Here is a 15,305-nt window from a genome sequence, read left to right as displayed (position 1 = left end):
CAATCAAAGATTCCATTCCTTAGAAATTATAACGAACAAAGTACTCAATACCAGTTGCTCACCAATATGCGAGGATGAAACAGACTGTCCTAAACCTCCTTGATTCATCTTCCCCTGCCCAGTTTACATCTCCATATCTTCCCCTCTCACCAATCCTTTCCAGTACCACCGTTGTGACATCCAGTGTCCTCCTCAGCCTCATGCAATTCTTGAATAAACCTTTGTGCCTTTGTTAATTCCGGATGCAGCTGTTTCACGTCCCTTCTACCACGTGTCCATTGCAAAACAATTGCACTTGACATGTTTAACTTGTTCTCTGCACAGAATCTGAAAGATGGGATGACAGTGTATGGTGGTCACATCATTGGTTCATAATCTTGAGCCACAGAACGATAACCTGTTGTTATCGGCTTGCCTCATGCCCATTACAGAAAGCAGTGGGTCATCCTTCCCTAGTCAGGTTTCTGTGTGACTGCAAACCCACAGTACTGTGTTTTACTCTTTTATGTCCTGTGGAAAGGCTGCACTAGCCACTCAGTTCATGGTCGCCATAAGATGCTGGCCTGACCAGGTCTGCGCAGATCCCGCAAGGGTAGATCAAAAAGAAAGACAGCTCCCTTCCTCTGCCTGTATCCCATATTCCAGCAGTTCATTTCCATTCAGGTAGGTGGCCATTCACTGTTTTAGATGGATCCTTTGTGATTGAGTCTCTCCCCTAGAGTGATGTCCATCTGAATAGGCACCTACGGTGCTGGCTTTATTGATGCTGACCTACAGATGTAAGGATGTTTTAAATTGCAACTCAGTGACAGTGCTTCGTAAATGAATAGTTTCCTATTTCACACAAAAGGAACGGAGGCAGCTAAGTGAGGGAAAGGAATTTTTGCGATCAAACCTGAGAGTGCAGTTGAGCCCGTATTTGGGGCATTATGGACAGATTTTCTCTCCTTTATAAGAAGTGATCTTACCAGAGAGAATGTGAAAAGGAGTTCCACCAGATTAATCTCTGGGATAATGGCACCATGAGGAGTGAGTGAGGGTTGATCTGTAGCGCTGTGAGAGAATTCTAGGTGATTGCATTGAACCCTGGGGGGATGGGCAATCACTCATTATATTCTAAACAAACAACGGGAAGGTGATAGATCCCATGACTGTTGTTTCACTCAGGATGCATAATTCTGGATAGTTTAAGTGTCTCTGAGGACGTTACGCCCTCCCCCACCCCAACTCGCACTCCCCACTGTAATTGACAGAGAAGGAGAGGTCCAGGTTTTGAATAAACTCTCCCCACATTAAATCAGTGCAATTGGTGTGCGATCCTGCACTGAATGTCATATTTTCCACCACCCTGACAGCAGCCACAATGCCTTCATTCTAAAACAGTTAACTATTACCTCCAGCTTCTGACCTTCATGAAGAACATGAATCCATCTTCTCGGAGATGCAAGCTGCCTCCTTGAGGTTTAAACCATAAGACGATAAGACATAGGAGCAGAAATTAGGCCATTTAGCCCATTGAGTCTGCACCACCATTCAATCATCGCTGATAGGTTTCTCAATCTCATTCTCCGACCTTCTCCTTGTAACCCTTGATTCTCTGGATAATCAAAAGCTTATCTGTCTCCGTCCCAAATATACTCAATGACCTGGCCCCCACAGCCTTCTGTGGCAACAAATTTCAAAGGTTCACCATTCTCTGGTTAAAGACATTTCTCCTTATCACTGTTCTAAAAGGTGCCCCCTTTCATCTAAGGCTGTGCTCTCTGTTTCTAGTGTAATGGAAACATCTTACCAACATCCACTCCGTCCAGGTCATTCAGTATTCTGCATGCTTCCATTACAATCCCTCTAATCCTTCTAAACTTTATCATGTATAGACCGAGAGTCCTCAAACACGCCTCATACGATAAGCTTTTCATTCCTACGACCATTCTTGTGAAGATCTTGTGAACATACCCCAGGGCCAGTACATCCTTCCTGAGATATGTGTCTCAAAATTACGCACAATACTCAAAATATGGTCTATTCAGAGCCGAATACAACCGTATTCAATTCCTCTCATAATAAATGCCATCAATAATAAATGCAATTGTACTCCTAACAATTGCCTCAACCTGCAATCTTACCTTGAGAGAACCCTGCACTTGAACTCCCAATTCCCTTTGCACTTCAGATTTCTGAATTTTCTCCCGATTTAAAAAATAGACCATGTCTCTATTCTTCGTGCCAAAATGCATGACCTCACACTTTGCGACGTTGGATTGCAGCTGCCGATCTCTTTACCTGTCCAACTCCTTCTTCAGCCTCTCCACCTCCTCAATATGACCTGTCCATTTGCCTATCTTTGTATCGTCTGCAAACCTAGCCAGATTGCCCTCAATTCCCAAATCTAGACTGTTAACGTTACGATTAAAAATTATGATTCCAATTCTGAGCCTTATGGAACACCACTTGTCACTGTCTGCCTTCCTGGTAAGGACCATTTCATCCCCACTCTCTGCTTTCTCCCAGACATCCAAGCTTATACCAATGCCACTACTTTGCCTCTAACACCATGGACCCTTATCGTACTCAGTCATCTCTTGTGTGAATCATTGTCCAAGAACTTCTTGAAGACAAGATGGATAACTGTGTTTGGTCGAGCCTGCTAATTTCGTCTTCAAAGGATTCCAACAGATTTATCAAGCACGACCTTCCCTTGATGAAACCGTAGTGACTTTGCCCTATTTTAACAAACACTTCCAAGTATTCAGAAAACTCATCATTCACAATGGATTCCAGGATCTTACCTACGACCGAGTTTAAGCTATTCATTGTGGATCTTTTGTATTTTTCCTTACTCCCTCGTTAAAGAGGGGTGTCACGTTAGTGGGTTTCCAGTGATCTGAGATTATTCATTACTCGAGTGATTCCTGAAAGATCACCACGATCGCCTCCCTTCTCTGTTCAGCTATCTCCCTTATAACGCTGGGATATAGTCCATCTGGTCAAGGTTATTTAACTATCTTCAATGCTTTTCTAGCATGTTCTCCATGATGGTGGCCAACATATCCAGCTCTGGCCTCTCAATCGCTTGAATGTTTAATGTATTTCTCGTGTCTTCCATCGCTAAAGCTGATGCGAAGTAATTCTTCAGTTCCTTGGCCATTTTCTCATTCCCCACTACTATCTCTCCAGTATCATTTTCCAGCAATCCAATGTTCACTTTTGCCGCTCATTTGTACTTTATATATCGACAGAAACTGTTACAGTCTTCCTTAACATTACCCCAGACTTAATCATCTCCCTTCTTATTTTAGTTTGTTTGCCCTCAGTTTTATCTTGGTAAGCTTCGCAATCCTCAGATTTCCCTCCGCACTTTGCCATATTATATCCTTTCTCTTTTGCTTTTCTGCTATACCTGACTTCCCTAGTCAGCTATGGTTGCCTCATCCTCCCTATACAAGCCTCTTTTTCCTCAGGATAAATCTCTGCTGTATCCTGAATTACTCCAAAAATCTCCTGCCATTGCTGTTGCACTGTCTTTCCTGCTGGGCCCGTCTCCCAGTCAATTCCAACCACTCCTCCCTCATGTCCCTTATTCAGCCTTTATTCAGCTGTAATACCGTTACTACTGATTCTACCTTCTCCATCTGAAACTGCAGAGTAAGTTACATCATATTATGATCACTGCCTGCTAAGAATTCCTTCACCTTAAGCTCCTTCATCTATTTCACCTGTACAAGCTGCTCCAAAAAGCCATCTCATACACTTTCCACAAATTCCTTTCCTTGCAAACCATGACCAACCTGAATTCCCAGTCCACCTGCATAAATGAAATCCCACATGATCATTGTAACTTTGACTTTCCTACAGAACTTTCTAGCTCCTGGTGTATCTTGAACCCCAGCTCCCTGTACATAACTCTAACTGCATTTTTTCACCTTTTTGATTCCTCAATTCTACCGACACAGATTCTACACGATCTGACCTTACTTCATTTCTTATTATTTATTATTGATTCAATTCTATTCTTAATAATGAAACAACTCTATCTCTCTGCCCACCTGCCTATCTTTTCGACAGGATGAATATCCTTGAATATTCAGCTCCTAATCCTGATACTGTAATGCCCATGTCGTACCTGCCAATTTGTGAATGATTCACAAGCGTGTTTATCTTATTCCTTATGCTGCAAGCATTTCGATATGATAGTTTAGTCCTGTATTATCAGTCGCTCTTTTCACTGTCATTTGTTTGTCCAGCCGTTGGTACCTACACAGACCCTGTCCACTGGATCATTCCCCGCCCAATCCAAGTTCTTCTGTAGCCCAGATGATATATCCCAAACCCAAGTACCAGGTAGGCAACTCATCATTCAGGACTCTCAATCTCAATCACAGAGAACAGTAGCTATGTCTCTAACTCCAAGTATCCATCATTGGGTGGCACGGTGACACAACACTGCTGCTTCAAAGTGCAAGGGACTGGGGTTCAATTCCAATCTCTGGATCCTGTGAATGTGGACTTTGTAAATTCTTCCCGTGTCTACATTAGGAACATTAACTCTTTCATTTCTCCACAGTATGTCTCGGTGTTTGCTTCGGATTTCTACCATCTACAGTATTTTTGCTTTGGTTCGACAGAGAAATCTAGCAAATGTGACAGGTTTTCGTAAAAGCAGCCGTGCATCGCGAGTTCCCTGGTTGTTTAGGAGTCTTGCCCGGCCCCTTCCATGTGTGCCGTGTCCCTGGATACCTATTCCATCCCTTTCATTCCCTCAGCCCATCGTCACTACATGCAGCCTTTTCTTGTGCCACCCCTGGGACTCCCCACACCCCATTGCCTGGCATTGGACACTCCCTTCGCAGGACTGTGCACACAACGACACTGGGCACTTTCCGACCCATTTGGGATGCTGGGTAAAGATCCTGCCATTGAAAGGAACAGAATAACTAAAGTCCAATTGAATAGCAAAGCAGAGTAAACAAGCTGCATGACATCCATCTGCTCTGACATTTTCTAGTGTTCTGTTTATCCTCGTCCATCTGCAAATATATGGTTCATATGTATACCTTGGTAAAAACAATGACTGCAGATGCTGGAAACCAGATTCTGGATTAGTGTTGCTGGAAGAGTACAGCAGTTCAGTGGTGCTCTTCCAGCACCACTAATCCATATGTATACCTTGTCAAACAGGTTTAGTGTCGGGGATAGATATCAGATCCTCTGGGCATTGGACTGATTCAGTGGACTCCACTTTCCTGAGGTCACACTTAAGTTTTTATTATCAAGTTTATCCACTTTAAAGAAAAGGCCTTGCGAGAGTTCTGTTGAAAGGATATTTGAATTTGGAGACACTAGAATATGTCACGTGCGAGTGAGGTTAAGACTAGGAAGGTAGCAAAGATAAATACATGGCCAAACAGCTGGCAGGAGAGGCAGCACTTCTGATATGTGGATCATTGGGATTCCCGAGTTGGTAGGACCTAAACAAGAAGGACAGGATGGACCTGAACTTGCAGCAATCTCTGATATGTGGAGAGGGGTATAGCAGGAAAGACAGTGGAACAGCAATGGCAGGTGATTCCAATATTAATTCAGGAGACACTGCAGAGATTCATGCTGAGGAATAGAGGCATGATACAGAGAGGATAAGGCAACCAGGGCTGACGAAAGAAGTCGGGGATTGCATACAAGCAAAAGGGCAAGCATACAATGTGGTGAAGGGCAGTGGGAAATGGGAGAATTGGAAAACTTATAAAGACCAACAGAGGGCAAAAGAATAAGGAGGGAGAAGATTAAATATAGGGGTAAGCGAACCAGCAATATAGAGGAGACTGTAAGAGGTTCTTTAGATAGATAAAGTGCAAAAGAGAGGTAAAAGTAATATTGGACACTGGAAAATGATGCTGGAGAGACAGTAGTGGGAAACAAAGAAATGAATGAGTAACTTGGCGTCAGTCTTCACGGTGGAAGACATGAATAATTTCACAAAAGTTGAAGAGAGTGAGAGGGCAGAGCTGAGTATGGTGGCCATCATCATGAATAACATGTTACAAAATTGAATGGCCTGAATGTGGATAAATCACCTGGACCATATGGACTACACCCCCAGTCTTGGAAGGGAGATAGCTGAGGAGGTAGTGCAAGTATAAGTAGTAATCTTTCAGGAATGACTAAAATCAGGAAAGGACCAAGAAGCTGGAAATTGCACATGTCACACCCCGTTTAATAAGGGAGTTCAACAGAACATGGAAAATTACAGATGGATTAGCCTTACCTTAATAATGGGTAACAACCTGGAATCCATCGTGAAGGATGGGATTTCTGAATACTTGGAGGTCTTTGGTAAAATAGAACAGAGTCAACATGGTTTCATCAAGAGGAGGTCAGGCTTGACAAACCTGTTAGAATTCACTGAGGCAGTAACGAGCAGATTAGACCAAGAAAAACTATAGATGTTATCCACTTGCTCAGCAAGAATCTTTTGACAAGGTGCCCCACAAGAGGCTATTGAGAAAGATAAGGGCCCATGGTGTTAGAAGCCATGTACGACCATGGATAGTAACATGACTGTCTGACAGAAAGCAGGGAGTTGGGATTAAAGAGTCCTTCTCAGGATGGCAGCCAGGGACCAGTGGTGTTCCATAAGACTCAATGTTGGGACCACAACTTTTCCCTTTATGCATTAATGATTTGCATGAAGGAACTGAGGGTATTCTGGCTAAGTTTTCAAAAGTGCAAAGATAGATAGAGGGACATTGAAGAGGTCGTTCGGCTGCAGAAGGGTGCTCTAGCGAATCTCCTCAACTTCCCGCACCTCCGCACTTGATCTCCACCATTCCAAATACAACAAGGAGAGAACCCCTCTGGTATTCGCCTTCCATCCCTCCAACCACAGGATACAACGCATCATCTTCCACCATTTCCGCCACCAACAGTCAGACCCCACCACCAGAGGTATAATTCCTTCCCCACCCATATCAGCAGAGACCATTCCCTTCACAACTCCCTCGTGAGGTTCACGCGCCCCCCAACCCCACCCAGCCACCATCCACTCCTGACACCTTCTTTGCCACTGCAAGAGGTATGAATCCTATGTCAACATTCTCTCCTCACCTCCATCCAAGGCTTCAAAGGATCCTTCCACATCAGGCAAAGAACATCCTGTGCATCCAAACACCACATCTACTCTGTCCATTGCAACGGATCTCCTCCCCATTGGGGAGACAGGGCATCAATTTGCAGAACGGTTCAGGTAACACAATCGGACACACACACCCAACAACCCCACTTCCCTATCCTTGAATACTTCAACTCTCCCCTCCACTACAACAAAGACATGTAAGTTTTTGGCCTCCTCCATGGCCAATTTCTAGCCACCAGTCGTCTGGAGAAAGAATGCATCATCTTCCACCGAGAGACCCTCCAATCACACGATATCAAAGGCAATTTCACCAATTTCCTTATCTCCCCTCCCACCACCTTATCCCAGATCCAACCCGCTAGTTCAGTACCGCCCTCTTGAACTGTCCAACCTGTCCATCTTCCTTCCCATTTATCCACTCCACCTTCCACTCTGACTTTTCACTATCACCACTCACCTTTATCTAGCTTTCTCTCAGCCCCCATCCGCCCAACCCCCTCATTCCTGATGAAGACTTTACGCCTCAAACACCGAATTTCCGGCTCCTCGGCTGCCGCCTGACTCGCTGTGTTTTTCTAGCATCACACTTTTAGACTCTGATCTTCAGCATCTTCTGTCTTTACTTTCTCCTACAGGTTAGGGGAGTGAGAAAAGATGTGGCAGATGGAGTATAATGTGGGCAAGTGTGACATCATGCACTTTGCCAGGAAGAATACTGGCATGGACTATTTCCTAAAGAGCAAGCAGGTTCAGAACTCAAAAGTGCAAAAAGCCGAGGGAGTTCCAGTCCAGGAGTCTCGAAAGGTAATCTTGCAGGTTGTCAATAGTTAGGAAGGCAAATACAATGATGGCATTTATTTCAAGAGGGCTTGAATATAAAAGCAGGGATGTACTTCTGAGGCTGTATAAGGCTTTGGTCAGGCGACATTTGGATTATTGTGCACACTTTTGTGTCCCATATGTCAGGAAGGATGTACTGGCCGCGGAGCGTTTTCCAAGGAGATTCACGAGAATGGTCACAGGAATGAAAAGCTTAACATATGAAGAACATCTGAGGGCTCTGGTTCTATATATGATAGAGTTCAGAACATGTTAGGAGGTCGACTCGAAACTTACAGGATATTGAATGGCCTGGACAGAGTGGATTTTCGGACGATATTTCCAATGGTAGGAGAGATTGGGCCCCGATGGGAAAGAGTAAAGAGAAGACCATCCAGAACAGAGATACGGACGAACCTCTTCAGCCATAGAGTGGTGAATTATGGAATTCACCGCCACAGAAGGCTGTCGAAGCCAGGTCACTGAGTATATTTAAGAGTGAGACAAATAGGTTCTTGATTGTAAGTGGGATCAAGGGTTACAGGTAGAAAGCGGGAGAATGCAGTTGAGAAGCTTAATTGCCATCATGGAATGGCGGAGCAGGCTCAAATGCCCTAATGGCCAAATTTCTGCTCCAATGTCTTCTATTTGTATGGTTAATATTGGCTCTCCTCATTCCTCATTGGAATTGTATCCCGGAATTTGATCTTCATATGTTTTAAGAAGAATCAAATTCCAATACTGATAGTTGGGAAATATCATATTCCGTCCCTCCAGTCTCAGCAGCCATGTCCCCAATATCATAATCACACTGCAATAGAAATCCAGTGAAATTTACTTCATCATAGTTGATTGACATCGATAACATGAACAGCATGACCCTCACCTGCCTTCTCTGATCCTCGAATAACTATCTGAATTGTGTGTCACATCATATTCTCTGTTAACATATCCATGCCATTTGTCTGTTATCCTCATGTTGTTGTATGCACATTGTCCTGTCAGAGTCTGGGGTAGAAAAGTTCTCTCCATATTTTACTGACATTATAATCACTGATCAGTAGTTACAGACTATATGTTTCGATTTATCAAAGGAGAAACTTTTTTAAAAGTTCTGACAATCCTTTGACATACTCGCATATCTAAGGCAGATTGAATGATTACATACAATCAATCTACCATCTCAAATATTTCTTCCCTCTGTTCACCCCTCCACCCCCTCCCCACACACACACATCTCCCATGCCAAATGTGTACCTTTCAACGTTTTTTTGAATTTTAATAAAATCAATATTGAATTCAAAGGGGTTAACTGAAGCTATTTGTTCAGTGACTGTGATTAATGTCAATCTCCATGGATCTTAATAATCACAATGGAGAGTTTTGATTGTTGAAAGATAAATGGGCTCTGTTCAATGTGCTATCCCATAGTATGAGGAGGATTATCACTGACAGCACTAACAGGGATCAGCAGATCGAAAGAGCGAAAGAGACGGGGAGGAGACATCAGAATCTGAGAACATTAGACTGGAATGTTCCAACAATGGACAGGAGCTTATCCTCGGGTCTTTACTGGCTTTCTTGGCCTTGTTTATCATTAGCATGGCGATTCCAGGATATCCTTTGGATTATTCAGGGTGGTTACTATCCCATCCTCGCTATAGTTGGTGCTCCTAGTAAGTCATTATATTTAATAGGAGAAAGTGAGGACTGCAGTTGCTGGAGATCAGAGCTGAAAAATGTGTTGCTGGAAAAGCGCAGCAGGTCAGGCACCATCCAAGGAGCAGGACAATCGACGTTTCGGGCATAAGTTCCTGAAGAAGGGCTTCAGCCCGAAAAGTCGATTCTCCTGCTCCTTGGATGCTGCCTGACCTGCTGCGCTTCTCCAGCAACACATTTTTCAGCTTTCAAGTCATTATATTTGTCGACTAAACCGGGTTGACCTGAATTTCTGCTCATTATATATAAATTTTGGCAAGTGCTAGTCAATGCCTTCAGTTCCAAACAAACATTCCTTTCCTTATATATTATAACTATCAAACTACTACAAACTACTATTTATAAATTACTCACTTATATGCGAAAAGGAACCAGACTGTTCTCAAACTCCATAATCCATTTTGTCCTTCACAGATTTATATCTCCATGTCCTCCCTACTCACCAATCCTGTCCAATACCACCATGATGATATCCCAGTCTCGTCCTCAGTCTCAGTGCAACTTCTGAGTAAAACATTTGTGCCTTTGTTCAATCCGAATGCAATAGTTTCACGTTCCTTCTAACCACATTTCCATCACTAAATAATTGCTCTTGAAGATGTTTAACTTGTTCTCTGCACATACAGGAAGACAGCTTATGGTGGTCAAGCCATTGACTGATAATTTAGAGCCACAGAATAATGGTCTGTTGGTATCTCATGAAGGAAATTGGGGTGTTTAAAAGCAACCATTATCATTTGTTATAAAAACCAATATGCTTGCCTCAAGACCTTTAGGGAAGTCAATTTGTCATGCTTACTTCGTCAGGTTTCGGTCTGACTTCTGTGATGAACACATGGGTGTACTGTACCATTGAGAGAATTAAAAGCCAGCAATAACTATCTGACAGCACCAAGTGTTCTGAAAAATAGATATAATGTACCATTTGGTCGAACAACCCGATTAGCTCATTGTCTCGAAACAAAAACAAATTCAGCAAAACATTTTAAATTATACCCCAAAATACCCACCTCCAACCAAGTATGAATTTATTATATTGACAATCTTAAAAGCCAATAATACAATCCCCAATAATTTAGCGGGAAAAGACCATGGGAAAATTGAACAGTTGAGAGGAGAACTGCCAAGCTATCAGCGTTCAAAGACTGCCTGAAAAATAGCTTTCCGATAGGTACCTTTATTGATTAGTAACTGGTGAAGCAGAATACCCAAGAAGAAAAGAAGACAGGAATATGGAGAAGAACCGAAAGCTTCCTGATTTTGAGATAAGAAGGTTTGTTTTGTAAATCTTAATTACGAGTCTTATCAGACTAGTATTGTGGAGGGGGAAGGTAAAAGACAGGTTAGAGGAAGAAGTTATAAATAGTCATTCGTTTATTATTCTCTGTTATACTTTAAGAAATAAAGTTATTAATTTTAACTTTAAATAGATTTGGCCTCGCGAATTATAACAAAATACTGCATGGGATAAATCTTTTCTCTGTTGCTGGTTTAAATTAAGCAGGAAGATATATCCTGTGTTGTAACACTACAAACCCATAGCTATGCGATCTACTCTTTACAGTAAAGTGGAACAGCTGAACCAGCCACTCAGTTCAAGATCTGCATAACATGCTGCCCTAACCAGGGCTTCATACATCCTGTGAGAGAAGAACAGAAGTAAAGATAGCTCCCTTTCTCTGCCTGTTTTCTGTATTGCGACATCTCATTTCCATTCAGGTCCGTGATCATCCCCTATTTTAGGTGTATTCAATCTCAGTGAAATTCTCCCTGAGAGTGATGCAGAGTTCCATAGGCAACTCTGGTGCTCGCTTTATTGATGCTGACGTACAGATGTAAGGGACTTATAAATTCCATGTCAGTCGTAGTTCATAGAGAAGGAATGGCTTTTTGTGGCACAGGAAAGAAATGGCAATGTCTAAGTGAGAGAAAAGGTGCTTTGTGATCATCCAGGAGAGTGCTGTTGAGGCAGTATTTGGGGGACTGTGGATAGACTTTCTCCCAAGTTTCACCAGACTCATCCCTGGGATGATGGCACCATGAGCAGTGAGTGAAGCTCAGTGAGAGAATAAGAGGTGATTGCATTGAACCTTAAGGAGGATGGACAATCACTCATGATGTTCTAAACAGACACGGATACGGTGATAACTTCCATGGTTTTTTCACGCAGATTACATGATTCTCGATAGTTTAAGAGCCTCTGAGAACTTTCCACATAACCACTCCCACTTCCTATTTCGACTGAGAAAGAGAGGAGAAAGGGAGGAGAGAGATGAGGGGGGGTAGAGAGAGAGAGAAGGGGGTTCAGGTTTTTGAATAAACTGTCCCAACGTTAGTACAGTTCAATTGGTGCGTGATCCTGCAATGAACCTCATGTTATCCATAATCTCGACACAACAACAATGCCATCATTATAAAAGTATGAACTCTTTCCAGCAGTGTAGAGAGAAGGAAAGTCTTTTTACGCGACAGGAAAGATCGGAGATGTCTAAGAGGAAAAAGAGTTATTGTGATCATTGCTGAGAGTTTTGTTGAGGCAGCATTTGGGATATTGTGGACAGACCTTCTCTCCTTTATAAGGAATGATCGCCTTGCCACAGAGAGAGTGCAATGGGGTTCCACCAGACTAATCCCTGGGATGGTAGTGCCATGAGGAGAGAATGATGATTAATCTCCGGCGTTGTGAGAGAATGAGAGGCGATTGAATTGAACCTTGGAGGGAGGGACAGTCACTCACGATGTTCTAAATAGGCACTGATACCGTGAAAAATTCCATGGGTTCTTTTATACTCGGGTTACATGACTGTCAATAGTTTAAGACCCTCTGAGAATATTCCCCTCACTCCACACCCAATCCCCATTTCGCATGAGAGAGACAGCGAATCAGTCTTTGAATACACCCTCCCCACAGTAATACAGTGCATTCGGTGTGTGGTCCTGCACTGAAATTCTCGTTATTCGCAATCCGTACAGCAGCCACAATACCCTCATGCTAAAACTGTTAACCTTTCCCACCAGATTCTGACCCCCATGGAGAACATGGGTGTGTCTTCTTGGAGATGCAAGTTGCCTCCTTGAGACTTGGCACAAATCAATTGGCTTCCCTCCTCACTGCCAGCAAACATTGTTAAAGTAGCAAACGTTCTACAAACAATGAAACCATGATTAACATCATGGACCCCTCTATCAGTGCAGTCTTGGTTTCATTAGTTGTCGTGTTGGAATATAAATGACCCCCTCTTGTTCCTGTATAACTGTGGGGATGAATAGCCTCCTCCTGGTCTCATGGAACAGGTTTAAGGGTCTGATTGGGCTCTGCCTGTTCGTGTTTAACAGCTCGATGCACTGGACAGACCACTCTTCTTCCTGTGTAACAGGCAGGAGTATTGAATGTGCTGTCACTTTTCCTGTTCCTGAATGCTAGCTCATACCTGTGTGCAACCACCTTGAAATGCTGAATGAGCTCCTCTTTTAACTGCGTAAATTGGCAGTGTCTGGCCGTGCTGTTACATAAATGTTACCGACACTTTAACAGCACAAACCGGAATGCTGTCCGGGTCTTGCTGCACATGGACGCAGAATGGTTCAGGAGCTGATGGGGACAAAATGTTCTGAACATTCTGTGATCTTCAGTCATCATACCCACTTCCGATCTTATGATGCGAAAAGACATTGATGGAGCAACTGAAGATGTTTGTGCTGAGGAGGCCAACGTGAGGATCTCCTGCAGAGATATCCTGGGACTGAGAGGATTGTTGGCGACTGACCTCAAACCTTATTGTGTTCTGAAACACCGCGTCCAGTGGGAAAGTTGCACCTGATTCCCATTCAGCTCAAATACATAGGTGGTCCCCTTGCCGTCCTCAGTCAAATACTGTATTGTTATCATAGCCATTCACTCTTTCCTGAGCCTCTGTGTTCTCCTCTTGTTCATATCAATAGGTGACAATGTATGTGTAGGGAGGGCTTTCCTCTCACAGAAGGTAATCACTGTTAGAAATTATCTGGACTAGAGAGCTAGGGGAGCGACATTACTGAAAGCATTTAAGGAGGAGGTAGATGGATTTTTGACCTGTCAGAGAGCTACGAGGTGAAGAATTGGGCATTAAAGAGGAGTTAATTTCAATATTAGATCAGCCATGATGGTATACAATGGCTTGATCATCCGAATTACCTGATCCTGTTCCGTTTGTCCTCATATTCAGTAATTGCAAAGTTCATGGTTGTAATTTTCCTGAACGTTCTTTTATTGAACTCTGCAATCAGAGACAGTAAAGTATTTTGTGAGTCATCTCTGGTTGAGGTATGAGGACTGTATTCACAGTGAATCTGTGTCTATAATATCACCAACAAATGAATCACAAGTTGCAGAGAGGAAACACTCTGTAATGAGATCAGAGGCGTCTTTTGAACCAAATAACATTTTCCAACCTACACCAAACCATGCGTGACAGTCTTGAGGGACTGAATGAGATCCTGTGTTACTGTTGACCAGGTATCTGGGACAAGTGGCCTCCATCTGCTCCTTGAAGGAGCGGTGAGGGTTTGAATACAACATAGCAACATAGGACTGAGCAGCAGGAGTGGGTCATTAGATACTTAATCACCGCTCCATGTGCTTTTGGTCTCAGCAGCACGTTTCTGTCTATATGTCATTTTACTACATACCAAAAACAACTTTGAATAAACGCAAACATCCAGAAACCACAATCCTCTGGGGAAGGGAATTTCCACTTGAACAGCCCTTTGAGAATTTCTCATTTGTGTTCCAACAAATGTTGGAAGGTCACTATGTCCTTTTCCAGTCCCACTCCTCCACTGGTTACACCAATCTTAAATGCAACCAGTTTAGTGATGTGGCCAATGATATAGATCTCAGAGTAGGTCATTTTCGAGAAAAATATGAGACACAGAAAGTTGAACTCATAACAAATGGTAAAATGACAGAGTGCCGCAAATATTATTCTGCCTTTGAAGTTACTCTGCTCACACAAGCTACTGCTCATGGGATTTCTTTCTGGATCATTTGGATTTGGCTGAATTATCTTCGTTTCAGGCAGTAGAGAGATTCCAATGAACCCTCACCAGGAATCCTTCGCATGTTCTACAAATAACTCAGGGATTTTCTGGTCTCACACTTTGCTATCGGGTGGAACAAAGTCAGAGAGAGAAATCAATTGGCTGCTTCTTCTCAGACAGGGAACATTTTACTCCCTCTCTGTGTTGGAACAAACAATTATGTCAACTGAACACCAAACTGGATCATTCTCTGGAAAACCTGATTATGGATTATATGCAGGTGCGTCATTGCTCTTGCTGTACACAATTCCTTCCAATCCCAAAAATGTCCCCACTTTATAATTTGATGACATGCTAACATGTGTCTGTGTAATTTGTCAATATTGGCAGGGGTGTCTTCATAGTATGTGTGTTAATATCAATGTATCGTTTCCTTAAAAGTTATTCTCTAGCTTTAGACTCCCGAACAGGAGATAATATATATCCAGCTGCTACACTTTTCAGAATGTCATGGATGGTTCAATAAAATTTCTCAGCTAAGATCAAAACTGATAATCCCCGAAAACAAAAGGCTGGCATTCCAGGAATGAGTAAAGGGAAACCTCTTTGAAAATCTTAG

The sequence above is a fragment of the Chiloscyllium punctatum genome, chromosome 13, assembly GCF_047496795.1.
Source record: "Chiloscyllium punctatum isolate Juve2018m chromosome 13, sChiPun1.3, whole genome shotgun sequence".
NCBI classification, from domain to species: Eukaryota; Metazoa; Chordata; class Chondrichthyes; order Orectolobiformes; family Hemiscylliidae; genus Chiloscyllium; species Chiloscyllium punctatum.
This window is presented reverse-complemented; position numbering follows the sequence as displayed.